General features: G+C 34.2%; 1 long non-coding RNA gene across 1 annotated transcript in view; it reads left to right on the top strand.

Moving 5' to 3' along the window:
* Positions 1-15,955, top strand: part of LOC138696828 (uncharacterized) — a 60,346-nt gene that overhangs the window by 31,147 nt on the left and 13,244 nt on the right. Inside the window, exon 2 of the long non-coding RNA XR_011331472.1 lies at positions 6,335-6,412. This is a non-coding gene — a long non-coding RNA (uncharacterized lncRNA). The remainder of the gene's footprint in view (positions 1-6,334; positions 6,413-15,955) is intronic.

Raw genomic sequence — 15,955 nt, 5'->3', positions numbered from 1 at the left:
TATATTATTATGTTACAAACTCTTCGCATTATTATTATTATTATTATTATTATTATTATTATTATTATTATTATTATTATTATTAACATTAATAATATTATTGCTGCTGCTGCTGTTGCTTCTGTTGTTACAAAGGAAGGAGTGATTATAGTGGTTACAGGTCCCAAAACACGGCACAACCCCTATTTCATTTTGTGCTGGTGTGTTTTTCTCTGCATTACAATTTTTTAAATGTTATAATACAATAAACACGAACAAAGGATAAATGTTATTGTGTAATAAATGGCAGGAAACACACTGTAATTCAAAACATTGCATTTAAAATGAATAAATGAAAATATTCACTATTGAAAATATCAACATTTCAGGAATAATGGGAAACTACTGTTAATTGTTGGCAATAGTAATTATAGATTATCAAGGCAGTTGCAGGAAAGACACAGAAGATGCACGAAAATACCAACTTGTACATGATCACCGCGGACAGATGGCACCACCATATTCTTTACTGCCGAATTAACAGGGCAGCCAATGCCAGCGATTTCTCGCTAAATCTGGCGGTTTTCGATTCCTCACTGCGGTAAAATTGAACGGACAGGGGTCGGCGGGAAATTTGGATGTTTTTACATAGAAATTTAGAGGGTTTTGAGTGGAAATTAGCGGTTTTTAAAGTGAAGTTCAAATGAAAATGTAATTGGTTAAACAATTCAGTATTCCACAGTAAAACATTCAAGTGGAAATGGCCCTTCACATTTCTGTATTTAGGGACTCACCATCATTATTTACATATTTCTTTACTATGCTATCCATATCCAGTTCTAAAAATTACATTCCTGCCCATAACTTAAACCCGTTAGTCATCCTCCTACCTATTTTGACGACCACCCTCCAAATTCATCTAATTAACTATTCCCCCTTTACACCAAATTAGATTACTATCATAGTCTGTACATAATAATAATTTATAACAATCACCACAATATATTCTACTCACTATTATTGTTCTTGGCCCATTCTCAGTTCTACCCGTTTATTCTCGTTTCCAGACATACGTAACACTTTACTCACACAACACTCTCCACGTAACTAACCTTCTTGCAGTGGCGACTCGTGATATTTTTTTGTATGTAGGATTGACGATTGATGACCAAGACAGATAATAATAATAATAATAATAATAATAATAATAATAATAATAATAATAATAATAATAATAATAATAGAGCATGCAAAATCAATACAAGTAGTCTTTAGTCTTTGACTCACCATTCTGGAACTGGCAATTTATTTGTAGTGAAGTTCGATTCTTTTTCCCCTTTTTAGTTGCGAAGACGGCTCCTAAGCCATTGTACTGCCCGATATTTACCAATGCTCCGTCGTCCATTTGCGCAATTAATTTCTTGTTGCAATTAAATTCTTCTAAATGATCAAATACAACTTCAGATATTCTTTCGGTTGTCCTGTTAATTCTTGTATTTATTATGGCTTATTTTATTTAGTTTTATGTAATTCTGTTTTTTATTCATTTAATTTTTTATATGTATCATTTTAAATTATTTCGTTTATTCTATTCTTTTAAAATTACCCATGAACTGCATTTAAGAAGGCTATAAGGATACTTGAAAATTCTTATTGTAGTCTCTGACAGGGTCTCCATCACCCAGAAAGAAGGATCGTAGTATTAGGATACACGGTCATATCCTCAAATGCGGTTAAAATCAAGTCATACTCCACCATTCGCACCCTCCCCTGTCCGCTAACTTCACTGTAGAAAAAACCATTTGCTATAAGATATTTGGATGGTTCTTCGGAAATTATTCCTGAGTTGTGCAGTGGCGACAACTCACGACAGAAAGTAGACGCTTAAAGGAAATTATTATGTCGGGACGCATTAAAAATCAAAATATGTAATTAAAATGTTTTCTCTCCTCAAAGGCACGAAAATTAAACTGTAGGATCACCCTCATGGAGGAATCGTCACTGGCTTCTTGGCCACACTCCTAATACCCTCACTCCTTGTCCGTTAATCTTGACCCTTCCTTATTTCACTTGAACCCTTCACACCAATTGCTTAAGTTGTAATGCTTCTTATTTTTTAACATTCTCATCTTCTTCTTCTCACTAGTTCTCCTCCCCGGCTCCTCCTTCATTTTCAGCTCCTTCACTCTTTTCGGTATTGCCGCCAACAACTGTTTGCTTTGACTTTGCTGTGTTTGCACTTCACTAGCTATCCCGCACACTTTCTTATTCTTCGACGTCACAGTCTGATTACCATTATCTGACGTCACTATCTTCTTCTTCCTTCCTTCACTTGACCCCGCGGATGATTTGATTTCTTCCTGTAACCACTACAGGTTGCCATCGACAAAGAGAACCATGATATAATAGAGTAAATGCCTTGAGGGCTTAGTGATACATTGTTGTTAGAGTGAAAAATAAACAATTTGAATTATATTGAAACACATGATATTAAATGATGTAACATCAAGGAGATGCGAATTAGTCATGGTCCATATGTATGATGCCTGAAAATAGCTATTGAGCCTTTGAGTGCTGCAATTGTTAGATCTCTTAAAATATTTTTATGCAGGCCAAAAGATTTACAGAAGTCAACTAGGAACCGGGGTATGGTCCCACGGGCTCCTATCATTAGTCCCGTAATGACGATGGATTCCAGATGGTATTTGTCCTTATAAAAACTGATGGAAGATTCATATATATTCCTTTTTTCCTCGTGTACTTCTTCTGGCTGGTGTTCGTGCGATTCGAATCTCACAGTAGGGTCTATGATGTAACCTTCAAGAGAGGGAGGTTTAAATGCAATTATGTCAATTCTTCGATTACTGCCTTCACTGGATATGCCATGTACTTCTTCATATACTGAATAACCTTTGTTCCTTAAGGCAGTTGCTATTATAGATCTTACTGTATGATGCCGCGTATTTCGTAGAAGTTCGTGTGGACAGGCCCCCAGGACATGGGCAAGGGTTTCAACCTCCCTGTCGCAACGTCGACAGAGGTTATTGCCCGAAGACCTGCCAGGTACACTACGCACAGCTGATACGTTTGCATTCATCTTGATTGCTCCCCTCCACTCACTACAGGAAAGACCCTTGTGATTCCGGATCCACTTATTGGCCGGGGTATATTGTTGGTATAAGAGCACGCCTTTGCCTTTATGTTTTTTCTGGCTCCAGTTCTCAAACACTTTTTCTCTTAATACTTGCCGTACTTCTCGCGTATCTACAGTGCCGTACTTGTCCAAAATATTTGCTGATTCGGTGATATTGAGTGCTGTGAGACTGGATGTAATTTCTTGGGATAATTTCCTTGTAGCATTGTAGGAAGGAATTATTGGATTTAAGCAATATCTTACATGCGTTTATATTTTGTAAGTATAATTCCCATGCTGAACAGAATAAACTTAATCCCTTGAATTTTGTGTCTGTATACAACATATCTGTAGGAAGGTCATTAGGCAGTTGCAGTATTTCTTTCAGCACACCCCTTATCATAATATCTGGATCCACTATGAATTTATTAGAAAAGTTTTTTTGGAGGCTATATGCCATCTCTGATGCAGACATTGCATTTTGTATACTCCCGATCGTTGCCCTTCCTGAATTCGTCACCAGGTTAGCAGTGGCGGCTGATTGACTGAGGCAAGTGAGGCCGGGCCTCAGTCACTTGGCTTAACTGAAATAAAATTTTGTGTTTTTATATAATGTATTAGTTATTTGAATGAAGCATATATCGCTGTAGGAGCATCTGAAAACTTTGATGTATATAGAACTGTTTTGCAGTAAAATTTGTTCCTGAGGCCGGGATCGCTCGTGCCGGGTCTGGCTTGTGATGTATATAGACCTGTCTTGCAGTAAAATTTGTTCCTGAGACCAGAATCGTTCGTGCCGGGTTTGGCCTATGCTTATCATGTCATTTCGCAGGCTTTGAGTTTACGCTTAAAACGTTGTAGCTGAGGCACAATTCGTCTGGCCTGGTCAGGTTTCACTCGTCCCATCCATGGGCCGGCCTCAAGGGTAGAGTGGGGTGGGAATAGCAGTGGTGACGTGTTTTCCTAACTAGACCATAAATAACAAAATTCCAGCTCTTTGAGAGGCAGAGACCCACTCGATTCTCTCCCCTTATGTCTCAGTTTATGACATAAGCGAGGGTGTTCCACTATTGTACTTGGTAGTACAGTAGTGAATCTGGGCCAATTTCGTTATGTATTTTGGGAAAATATAAACAGAAACAAATGAGAGAAACAATGATGGTGCAGTTAATTCATTGTTAGAGTGTCCTTTTTCGAGAAGAAATAATATTGAAAGAAAGTTTTAAATAAAGAGAGACTACCGAGATACCTATGACATCACTGATAATTTTTCTGACACATAATCTTAAAATGCGAGTTTCTATTGCATCCTGGTATGGGCAACATAAATGGTTATGTGGTAATGTGAGGCAAAATAAACTTCTCTTGGCCTTGTTTGTTGCTGTCAAAGGAAAAAAATAAAAAGAAAAGAAAGAAAGGGGAATTTCAACACATAATATGGGTTGCTTCATCACACTGAAACAATCACTGAAACTCACAGCATAACAGCTTATTTGGTGAGTGAAATTATTATTTTTCATTGATAGTAATAAGAATAGACTAATAATAGTAATAATAATAATAATAATAATACAGTAATAATGATATTAATAATATAATAACAATAATAATTAATATCATAAACAAACATTTCCTATCGGAAGCACTTAAACTAGTTGCATCTGGCCTCACCGAGGATTTCGATCACCGGCCGCTACTGCAGGTTAGCCTTATATGCAGATGATACACTAGCATACACTACACATCGTAATGCCGATCTAGCCATTGGTCGACTTCAACGGCATGTCCACCTTATAGACGAATGGTTCCAACATTGGCGCTTACTTGTAAATACAATGAAGAGTCAAGCCATAGCCTTCAGTAGAACTAGAAGTGTACCAAAAACTAAACTAACACTGTATGGTGCTGCCCTTGAATTTTAGGATTCTGTTAAGTATCTTGGAGTCCATTTGGATAGTCGTCTGTTATGGCATACCAACATTGCAAATACACGAGCAAAACCAATAGCAAGAATGGTACAACTGTAAAAAAGGTAAAGGTATCCCCGTAACATGCCATGAAGGCACTTGGGGAGCATGGAGGTAGAGCCCCATGCTTTCCATGACCTCGGCACTAGAATGAGGTGGTGTGGTCGGCACCACGCTCTGACCACCTTTTACCCCCGGGAAAGACCCGGTACTCAATTTTATAGGAGGCTGAGTGAACCTCGGGGCCGTTCTGAAAGTTTGGTAAATGGTACAACTGTATCCCCTTCTAAAAACATGTGCACTGTCAACATCTAAAAAAGTGACAATTTATAAATTGCTGATTAGATCAGTGCTTTTGTATGGTTCTACAGTATGGGGATACGCACCTAAGAAAACGTTAGATCCCATTCGAGTAGTACAAAATAAAGTGTTACGTGTAATTCATAACAGAGGGTGGTACACAAGAAACGAACAGATACATAAAGATCTAAAAGTGGAAAGTATCCCAGTTATCATTAGGAGATTCGCTGAAACATTTTATAAGCAGGCACATTCCCACCAAAATGTGTATATATCAAAACTAGGAACTTATAACCCTCAGTACTACACAAGACATAGTACACCTTTGTTCCTCTTCTCATAGTTATCTGTCTTATTTGTTTTCACGCTGTTCATCCTGGTTATGACGGGAGTGCAGCATCATAAAGGAACTACCTCTCAGCAATAAGCAAAAAGTAATTAGGAACAGTCGGGAGATCACCCAAGATTTCGATACTGCATCCAAAAAGTTGACGAATTTAAAAAAAAAAAAAAGAGCCCTTCCTGAACTGCAGCATAAAGTTGAGTAATATTACACAAATGTGAAACTTTGTTAACTTTATGAAGAATGGAATTGTTGTGAAATCCATTTTGAATCTTGCATACACTACCGGTACTTTTAACACTTGAATATAATTAACTGATTAACTAGTGGACTTACTCGTGTTAATTATGGCACACACTATTTGACTCAACTCTTCAACACCTTTCAACAATCAAACACACCCACATAACAGGCAGAGAAGTTCGAGATGACGCCGTGATCTAGTAGGCTCTGAGGATGGTGCGTGAAGCACTGAAACAGCTGTAAGCCGCACAAATCTCACATAATTAACACGAGTAAGTCCACTAGTTAATTAATTATGTTGTAAAATGTGTAAAACATATTAGGAAGGATGTCTTATCCACATCACGCTGATTCTTTTCTATGTCACAGATGCTGAGCGAGTCATCCAGTAAGTGAGCTTAATAAGAAATTGACAGTGGTGTAGAGGACTCAGCCCACAACACACGAGTGAGTTAATTTTGGTTACCGGTAATATTCGTAACAGTTTTAAAGTGACAAATGGGAGTAGTAGGTGATGGGATTAGCAAAATGGATGGATAATATAAAATGATGTGACCTTATTGTAAGAAGTCTAAAATAAATGTATGACCAGTATATATTATAACAATGTTTAACTTCCCATGATCAAACAAGCTTAAAACAAAAGAAGGCGTAGAAATTATAAAGCTGAACACTTTTCAAAGATTACTAAAGATTTTTACACGTGTGATAGCAACAGAAACACTGAACTGGGACAGTGACTATGTTGCAAAATTGAAGAGGCACTACAATTTGTCTGAAATGCAATTTGAGTGAGTTTAATTTTACAATGTAGACCAGGTACGATAGAATTTAACACAAGAAAGTCATATAATACATATTCCGAAGTGATACAGTGTTTAAAGTTGTGTAATCAAGATGTATAAAAATATCAAACTTTAAAAAAAAGTTTTGAAAGTCCTGTGTTTTGACAGTGTTGCAGAGAATCCTGAATAAATAGTTTTGTTCTTAATGGTTTGCTTTTTTTTTTTTTCCAAGAAGTTCTAGGTAGTCTGTGCTTCTCATGGGGGCTCCATAAATTTACTTGGTTGCTTTGGACCATTTTCTCTCGAAAAACGTTGATATATTTTAGTCAAAATGTCTCTGGTGTAGAAAGCAAATGCAAACCATTGAAACTTGTCTAATTCGATTAATTATTTTAACGATCACTTCAACTTGGAATTAATCAAGTTCGACTGTATAAAAATAATAACATATTAAAACATTTTTAGACTTTTTTTTAGAACTATATAAGAATACTATACTTTGTTGTTTTCATAAACGTTTGTTGCTATTGTTGTTTTCATAATACGATTTTGTAATTGATTTGTGAATTATCTAGTATGTGGTACCTAAGTCATAGCATAGGATAGAAAGAGTTACCAAGGTACCAGTACCAGAAATTCAGAATGGCATGTCAGGAGCCACAGTAATTAAAATGGACTTTAAGAATAACTATAATAATAACAACACTAATAATACATAACTTTAAAACCGAATATGTTATTATTGATATAAATATTTAAAGATAATTAGTATAACAACGAGAAATTCCCCTCCCTCTATATTTTTATCAATTCGAACACTGGATAAGCGGATTGGCTGATTGATAGCAACAATTCAATGTATCAACAATGTATTGCTCCAAACGGTCGACTGTTGTAAAATGTCCTTGAAGGGATTATAAAGAATGGACACTGAGCGAATTTTCCTGTGTTTTGTTTCTCTGTGTGTTGGCGTTTAGTTCCACTTTCAAGCACTAGAGGTTAGTGTAATCGAGCATACACTAAGATAATAATTGGGTATAGAGTTGAGACACAGGACCCAAACATCACCTACCTTATTGCATAATCCAGTGATGCTTTGCTTCAAATAAATTCAAGTCAACAGCTTTTCCTTATTTCACAGTGACGAACTAGTTGTAATAATATTTTTTTATATTTCAGATATAATAAATTTTATTATAAAATAATAAAATACATTATAAAATTAAGTATCAAATTCGTTTAATATTTTTATATAATATAGGTATATGGTTTTACTTCTCATAAGAGTTTTGTTTTTCCATTTTCAGTGCTATCAAATCATTACATATTTTAATTGTTGTTGGGGTCAATGTCTCAACTCTCATTATAAAGGAACTCTAGTCTAGACATTACAGTTAATGACGGATTTATTATTTTATGGATCCAATTTATTGCATTTGAGTACATAATGTACCTAGATGTATTAATTATATGTGTTATATTTCCGCTGTGTCGACTGCTAGCTGGTGTGATGTCAGTGCCAACTCTAGGGAGAAAGCAGAATCTCACGCTCTAGCTGGCTTGAAGGTCATTGAAATCAGTCCGGCTACATCAAAGGTACCGATGCGAAGTGTCCATTCTTTATAATCCCTATTCGCTGGTGTCACTACAAATAAAACTTAAGATAGAAAAAAAGATTCATGTCAAAAGTAAAATTTTATTGCCAGAACACACGTGATGGAATAAATACAACATGAATGTAAATTTGAAATAAATTAAAGAATTACATACTGGTGCAGAATACATTTGTAACATAATACAACTGGTTACCTACTAATGGATATATCAAATACAACAGAAGCAGGAGTATACAATAAAACCAACTTTGTTACAGAAACAAAGCCATATTTTATGCTTTATAATAACTCATAATCAGACAAAACAAGTTCAGCAGTGCCATCACTCTGGATAGATTCAAAAGCAGTCTTAAACATTAGCACAATTATGATGCTAAGCAGAGAAAGACAGAGGGAGATGGGCTTAGAGAGCTAGCTATCTTGTCTTGTAATGAAATAACAAATCACACACTGAAAATTCTCGCTGCAACCAATGTTTATCATTACATTTGAAGAGCACAGAGGAAGAACATGATAAGTCCAAAATTATCAATTTTCTGTTTTAGATGTCGTGTAATAGCTCAGGGAGTGTAGATTTGTGTAGTTTCGTGGTACAGAATAACAACCTCATCAGTCCAAAGAAATCTGAAGAACAATAACCCAAAGACAATCGAATATAATGGGTCTTGAAACTTTTAAATTGTTCTCCTGTAAAAATAATAAAACGTGACTTCTCAGGTTTTTTCCCCTGTACTCTTCATTTGCAAACGACATTAATATTTTGTCAGTTTCCTAATGCCAATATTTGCCTTTTGTCCATTAAAATAATTCTGAATACAGAATAATGTTTACACTGAAACTAATTGATGAATGCGCTCTCGTTTCTGTTTCCACACATAGAGAGATAGAAAGTTGTTTAACCCTTCAGTGGTCGCAGTAATCCAGTACTTTAATTTAATAGTGATTCGAGCTGACAGCACTTATCGTATCTGGGTTCTTTTTGTTTGTATATTTCTCTATCCTTTTCAGTTTTCTGTCATTGTAATTGAAAAGTGTTAAGCGAGAGATTTCTTAGCGCGTAATTAAGTTTGTGTATCCTTAGATCACAATTTATATTCCGTGTGAATATTGTCAGTTCCTAAATTTATGTTTTTATAGCATTTATAATACCGGTAATATGTATTTGTGCAAACTGCTGTGCAAATATTGAAAATGAATAATAATTAGACTCTGTTAATGTATAAGCATGAATAATTAACAAGAAAAGATAGAAAAAAATTAAATAAATAAAATTAGTATTAAAATTACACTTAAAAATAACCTAAAATATGGAATACATCTGCGATCACTAACATTGAATTTGACCACACAACCACTGGAGGGTTAATAGAAATATATAAAAAAAAAAAAAAAAAAAAACCCCTCTTGGTACGAAAAGAATAAGAGATAGCAAGCAACTATGTAATTGCCATAAGTCGTTGATGGATTCAAATGTAAGCAAGTTAGAAAAAAAGAAGCATGACTCAGAAATTAAACATTATAATAAACTGGCTAATTTTTATTTATTTTATTTATTTAGTAGATTTATTTTTATTGGCAGAGTTAAGGCCATAAAGCCTTCTCTTCCACTCAACCAGGCACTATAAAAAGATTACCAATAGTTGTACATTTATATAGGCCTACAATTTTAAGATTAGGTAATATAAAATTTTTCATATAAAATATACATTTATCTTAAAATCTTTGGTCAAAATTATTAAAGAGAATTACTGGCACTTCATTTCTTTTGGCAATATTTAATTTGTTTTAGGAACTCTGCTTCATCTTTACAAGCAGTATAATACTGAAACATCTTCCCTGAGTAAGGACACTTGTCTATTTTCTTATAACAGTAAGGAAATGGACCCTGAGAATTTGTCATGATTTGCTCGTCACATGTTTGATTTGTCACTCATTGCACTTTCGTCACAGGATTGTACATCACATAAGTATACTTTTGCCATGGATAATTCATCACATAAAACTTTTGTTATAGGAATATGTCACATGATAACACTTTTCGTAACATTTTCATGGTTTTTATTAAATTTGTTAGAACTGCAAAACATTTTTTGGCCGAGTTATTTGAATTATAGAGGACGAAACCAGATTAACAAAAACTAAATGTGGATTGACAAACTTATTTACGAAGACTATATGGTATTGTGATGCACTGTGAGCTATGTAATATATAGGATACGTCTGTGCTATTTACTTCACATGATAAAAACAAAGGCACATGATAAAAACAAAAGCATATTTAAAGGATCTTACTAGAATTCAGATCAGGCTCCTGACTGAGGGAATGGGGGAGAATACATGCAACAAGGTAATTTATAGTCAGCATGGATGGCAGCTAGAATATTGGTAGAGTCTCCATCAAATATTATTCAACATCTCTCAAGAATCTCGATTATAGCACAATTAAATTTTCTGAAACAGAATTTGTTCAAAGAATTCTCCAGAAAAGTCGACGAGAAAATATATTTCCTGAACCAAGAATCCTGGAAGAACTGGAAATTATTGTTGCCAAATATACCGTAACTCTAAAGGTGAAACTGTCTACTTTTCTTCATCCAGAACATAAAATAATTATATTTGCAACATACAAATTTAAAAAACAACAGTCAAATTACTGCATAATGAATGGAATGTTCAAGTCTGTGTCAATAATGTTTCTACAGCTCTATACCAGTCATATAAATATTCAAAGGATGTAGTGCCCAGGCACTTTTGCTCTTAATAGACAGGAGGAAGAAACTTCGACAACATAATTTTTAAGATATTGAAAAAAAGTTAATAGCCACTTAAATAGTGTTTTAAAGGCAAACTATGACTTGAGATACGAGCCACTTTGCGTAACACAACTGTAGTTGGATATGTTTCATTTTACGAAGGCTTTTTGAGTGCGTCTTCAAATACAGTAAAATCTCTTGCTTATAAAAATTCTCCATGTTTAATGCTTTTCACGGTCCCTTGGTCCATTCTATACGATATATTATTCCCCTTATATAATGCCCCCTCTTCCAATACTTTCCCATCTATAAGATTCTTTTTCACCAGTCCCAGGTGAAAATTCGGCTGTAGCTCATAGCCCATAATCGATGTAAAATCAGGTATTTTACGTAAAAAAAATTGGACAGAAGGATCTGAAAAATATGATTATAGTCTCAATATTAATATTCCTATTAAGCCAATTATATAAGATCAATTTTTAGGGCATTTTTGAAAGATTTTTAGTTCATAAATGCATTGTTTTTAGGACATTTTTTCATGATTTATAGGTTATCAAAATCTAGCCCTATACATCACACTGAACCGTTGTTCGGTAAACACTATTGAAATAATGAATACTGAAATAAGAGTGATGGTGAAATGGAGGGGAACGGGAGAACCCCGAGAATAACCGTCAGGAACCCATCGTAAATACGACCCTGCCATCACCGGGATTCGAACCCAGATCTGTAGCCATCATAAGCCAGTGTGCTTGTGAATTGAGCTACCAAGGTGGCAAGTAAGGGCTGTTGGTTTATTACTAGAATTAGCTATACAATGAAAATAGTATAGTTTTATTCAAAGTATAAAGAATCTGGATCTCTAACAATATTATCTGTACTAATAATAAATCTGTAGCCGAAATTTTTCTGGTAATTTTCGATTTTCCAAAAATAATTGGTCCTAACAACCCTGAAACCGAAAATCGCTTTTTTGAAATTTTTGTTTGTATGTCTGTCTGTCTGTCTGTATGTTTGTTTGTTACCTTTTCACGCGATAATGGCTGAACGGATTTCGATGAAAATTGGAATATAAATTAAGTTCGTTGTAACTTAGATTTTAGGCTATATGGCATTCAAAATACATTATTTAAAAGGGGGGTTATAAGGGGACCTGAATTAAATAAATCGAAATATCTCGCGTATTATTGATTTTTGTGAAAAATGTTACATAACAAAAGTTTCTTTAAAAATCATTTGCTATAAGTTTTATTCTTTGAAAAATTTTGATAGGACTGATATTTAATGAGATAAATGAGTTTTAAAATTAAAATAACTGCCATCTAAGGCCGTGTAACGAAATAAAAAACAAATGACTTGGTCTATAAGGGGCCTTGGACAACAACAATCGAAAGCTATGAAAGATAGCGTACAGAGAATGTTTCTGTGTTTGTATGAAGTAATATCGGAAGCTAAATTAACCGATTTGTATAATTAATTATTATTTCACCATTGGAAAGTGTAGTTTCTCTAGACGGACATAATACTATAATGTTATTACAGTAACTTCTGATATAATAATGTAATATAATATAATATAAAATATAATATAATACTATATAATATAATATAATTTAAGTTATTTGAAGGGTTCAGAACCATAATGGGCCAAGCGCCATTTACTGAATACGTAGAAAACAAGGGTTAAAATTAAGTTATTACCATAATTCAATGGATACATATAGCAAGTAAAATAAAGTATACACATTAAATCTAAATGATGTCAATGTTCACTAAACTATGGTTGCATGTACCGTAATAACAATTAAGAAACATGTTAAAGGAATTGTCATTGCACCAAATGAGTGCTTTCTGGACCAAAATGATCGCATTTTAATTATTTAAATACAATTTAAATTAAGTAACATATTAAACAATTTATCCTTCTATCAAACACGAATGTTCCCTGGATCAAACGTCCTATTTTAATTATGTAATTACTTTATATTTATTTCTAAGAGGTGCAGCGGAGCGCACGGGTACAGCTAGTAATAAAAAAAAACTAGCAAAAACTTGTATTGTGAAGAATTTGGTGTTGTGACATATTGTTCTTATGTGATAAGTTCTGTGACGAACTGTGACAAACCATTAGTGACTATAAGAACTAGAACCGTGAGTAAATGCAACAGTTTAGGTTAGTTTTTAGATTACTGCATTAAGTAATTCAATATAATAGCCTTTATAGACATTTATGCTGGAACAAGGGAACTTCTTTATGTACAATTTTATAAAAGGATTTAATGTTCTAACAGACAGAAAAGTAATCTTGACTAGATTTCATTGTATATCAATTAAAAACATGGTATGTAAAATTATAATTTTGGGTCTCTTTCACATAAATATAAAATTTATTAAGTAATAAATGCCACATAATAATTGGGGAGAATCAGCTACTGTCTCCTGTTTTATACAGTACTGTTTCCTTAAATGTGTGTAATTTAGAAAACGAATCAGTACAGTACTACAGCACGATTAATTCTTCATGGCTATTTGTTATGCTTGCATAATTTGTCAAAAGGGACAGCCAGTAAGAAATAATCGTATTATACAATTACATAAAAATTTAACATAAATTAAATATAAACAACACAACCAGATACGTATAAAATTAAATTAAGCATAAAAAACAATTTTCAAAATATAACAAAATTACTAGATATAATGTAATTAGTAATTACAGTAAAATCTCGATATAGCACAGACCGAAAAAAAAAAGCTATATTTATCAATAAATATCACTTTTGTTAAGTTCTTTTGCTTCTGTGGTCAGAATTTTTTCTCATAGCATATTCGTAGTGTAGAACAATAAATTGTATGCAACCCTCTTAAAATTTTCATGTGTAGACTTACTGTGAATTAATTATAGGCCTACTATACCTTGCAAAATTAAATAAAATGTTTAACTATTGCATTTTGTGTTACATGCGAGCAAAGGCGTGTAAAAGTTTTTGACGTGTAACATCTATATCCGAGCTACATTAATACGAAAAAATAAATAAATAAATAAATAAAGGATTTCGTGGAACGATTTAATACATCATATGCGATAAACTCAACAATGTGAAGAAGTCCATTCCTATACACAAGGAAAGTCCACATATGTACATAACTTACTTGAGTTTATTCTGCTCCATGGGGGTTGGAATATATTTAAACAAATTATTCAGTTGTGCTCTGACATGAATGTAAAAGAGATGCATGCACAATAAATGTGTAATTATAAAAAGTTAATAAAACAAGCTTAGCATTACTAAGGAAGTGGGGAGTGCTGGAACGTACACTTTGCTATCTTCAAATTATATAGCCAGGGAAGCACTTGACTGAAATCCTCAAGGCAGTCGTTGAGGAATTGGCAAACCTAAGGTAACATGGAAAGGAACAATTCTTGCAGAAACCAAATGCAGAGGTAATACATGGAGGGAATTCAAGAAGCTCGCTAGGAACAGAGTTAGATGGAGGAGTTTCCTGAGAGCTTTATGTTCCACAATGGAATGTTGGGAACATTGATTGATTAGTATTACCGGTACTCATAAGCAGATGGATAAATATTAATAATAACAGTAACAATATTTATGGGAAATTCTCATGTGCTATATTTATACAGTAAAGATAAAAAGGTAAAGGTATCCCCGTAACATGCCATGAAGGCACTTGGGGGGCATGGAGGTAGAGCCCCATGCTTTCCATGACCACTGCACTAGAATGAGGTGGTGTGGTCGGCACCACGCTCTGACCGCCTTTTACCCCAAGGAAAGACCCAGTACTCAATTTTATAGGAGGCTGAGTGAACCTCGGGGCTGTTCTGAAAGTTTGGCAACGAGAAAAAATCCTGTCACCACCTGGGATCGAACCCCGGACCTTCCAGTCCGTAGCCAGCTCTCTACCAACTGAGCTACCCAGCCGCATACCAGTTAATTGTTAAATTTATTCTCTGTGACTCTAAAGTAGTTTTTTCTTGTTCTCATAATAACACATTTTTAATGCATTATTATTATTATTATTATTATTATTATTATTATTATTATTATTATTATTATTATTGGATTGACTATTACTCATAGCGTATTCTATATCATTTATAGGTGTTACACACAATTAATCATAGGAATTTTGTCAAATCTCCTCTCACCTTATGTGGATATTTGAATGTGCTATAATGAGGGGATGATGTATGTCCCCTGACAGCCGTGTTATATCAGGCTTTTACTGTATTATAATTACAGATTCAGCACCAAAATTAATAAAATAAATCAATGTCATAAAAGCAGACATTTTCTCTTCACAAGATTAATATGGCTTGGCCATGTCAAAAGAATGGAAAACTATAGAACCACAAGATTAGGCCTGGGACAGAAAGTAAATGGAAAGAGACCAAGGGGAAGATCAAGATCAAAATGGACGGATCGAATAATGGAAGGCATGGAAAAAAGGAGAGGAAGAACACGGATCGAATAATGGAAGGCATGGAAAAAAAGGAGAGGAAGAACAAAGTATGAGATCTGGAACAACAGGGACGAATGGAGATTCTTCATACACTGACCTGAAACAGAGGTCTGCATCGGCTAGATTTAGTTGGGTAAAGCGACAGTCCAACTAAGTCAGGACCCTACTAAAATTGGTCTATACGCGACTGGGTATGCATAAGTCTGAACCGGTCTGAATTCTATCTGACACTCGACTTCAAATCCAATTCAAACTGCTGCATTCTGCGAGCATGACTGTTGACGAATTATTTCACTTTGCTGCATTATGATCGTATTAATTTAATATTCCCCCTCTTTTAATATTTTCAATATT

This window comes from Periplaneta americana, chromosome 3 (genome assembly GCF_040183065.1).
Source record: "Periplaneta americana isolate PAMFEO1 chromosome 3, P.americana_PAMFEO1_priV1, whole genome shotgun sequence".
Lineage (NCBI taxonomy): Eukaryota > Metazoa > Arthropoda > Insecta > Blattodea > Blattidae > Periplaneta > Periplaneta americana.
This window is presented reverse-complemented; position numbering and strand designations above follow the sequence as displayed.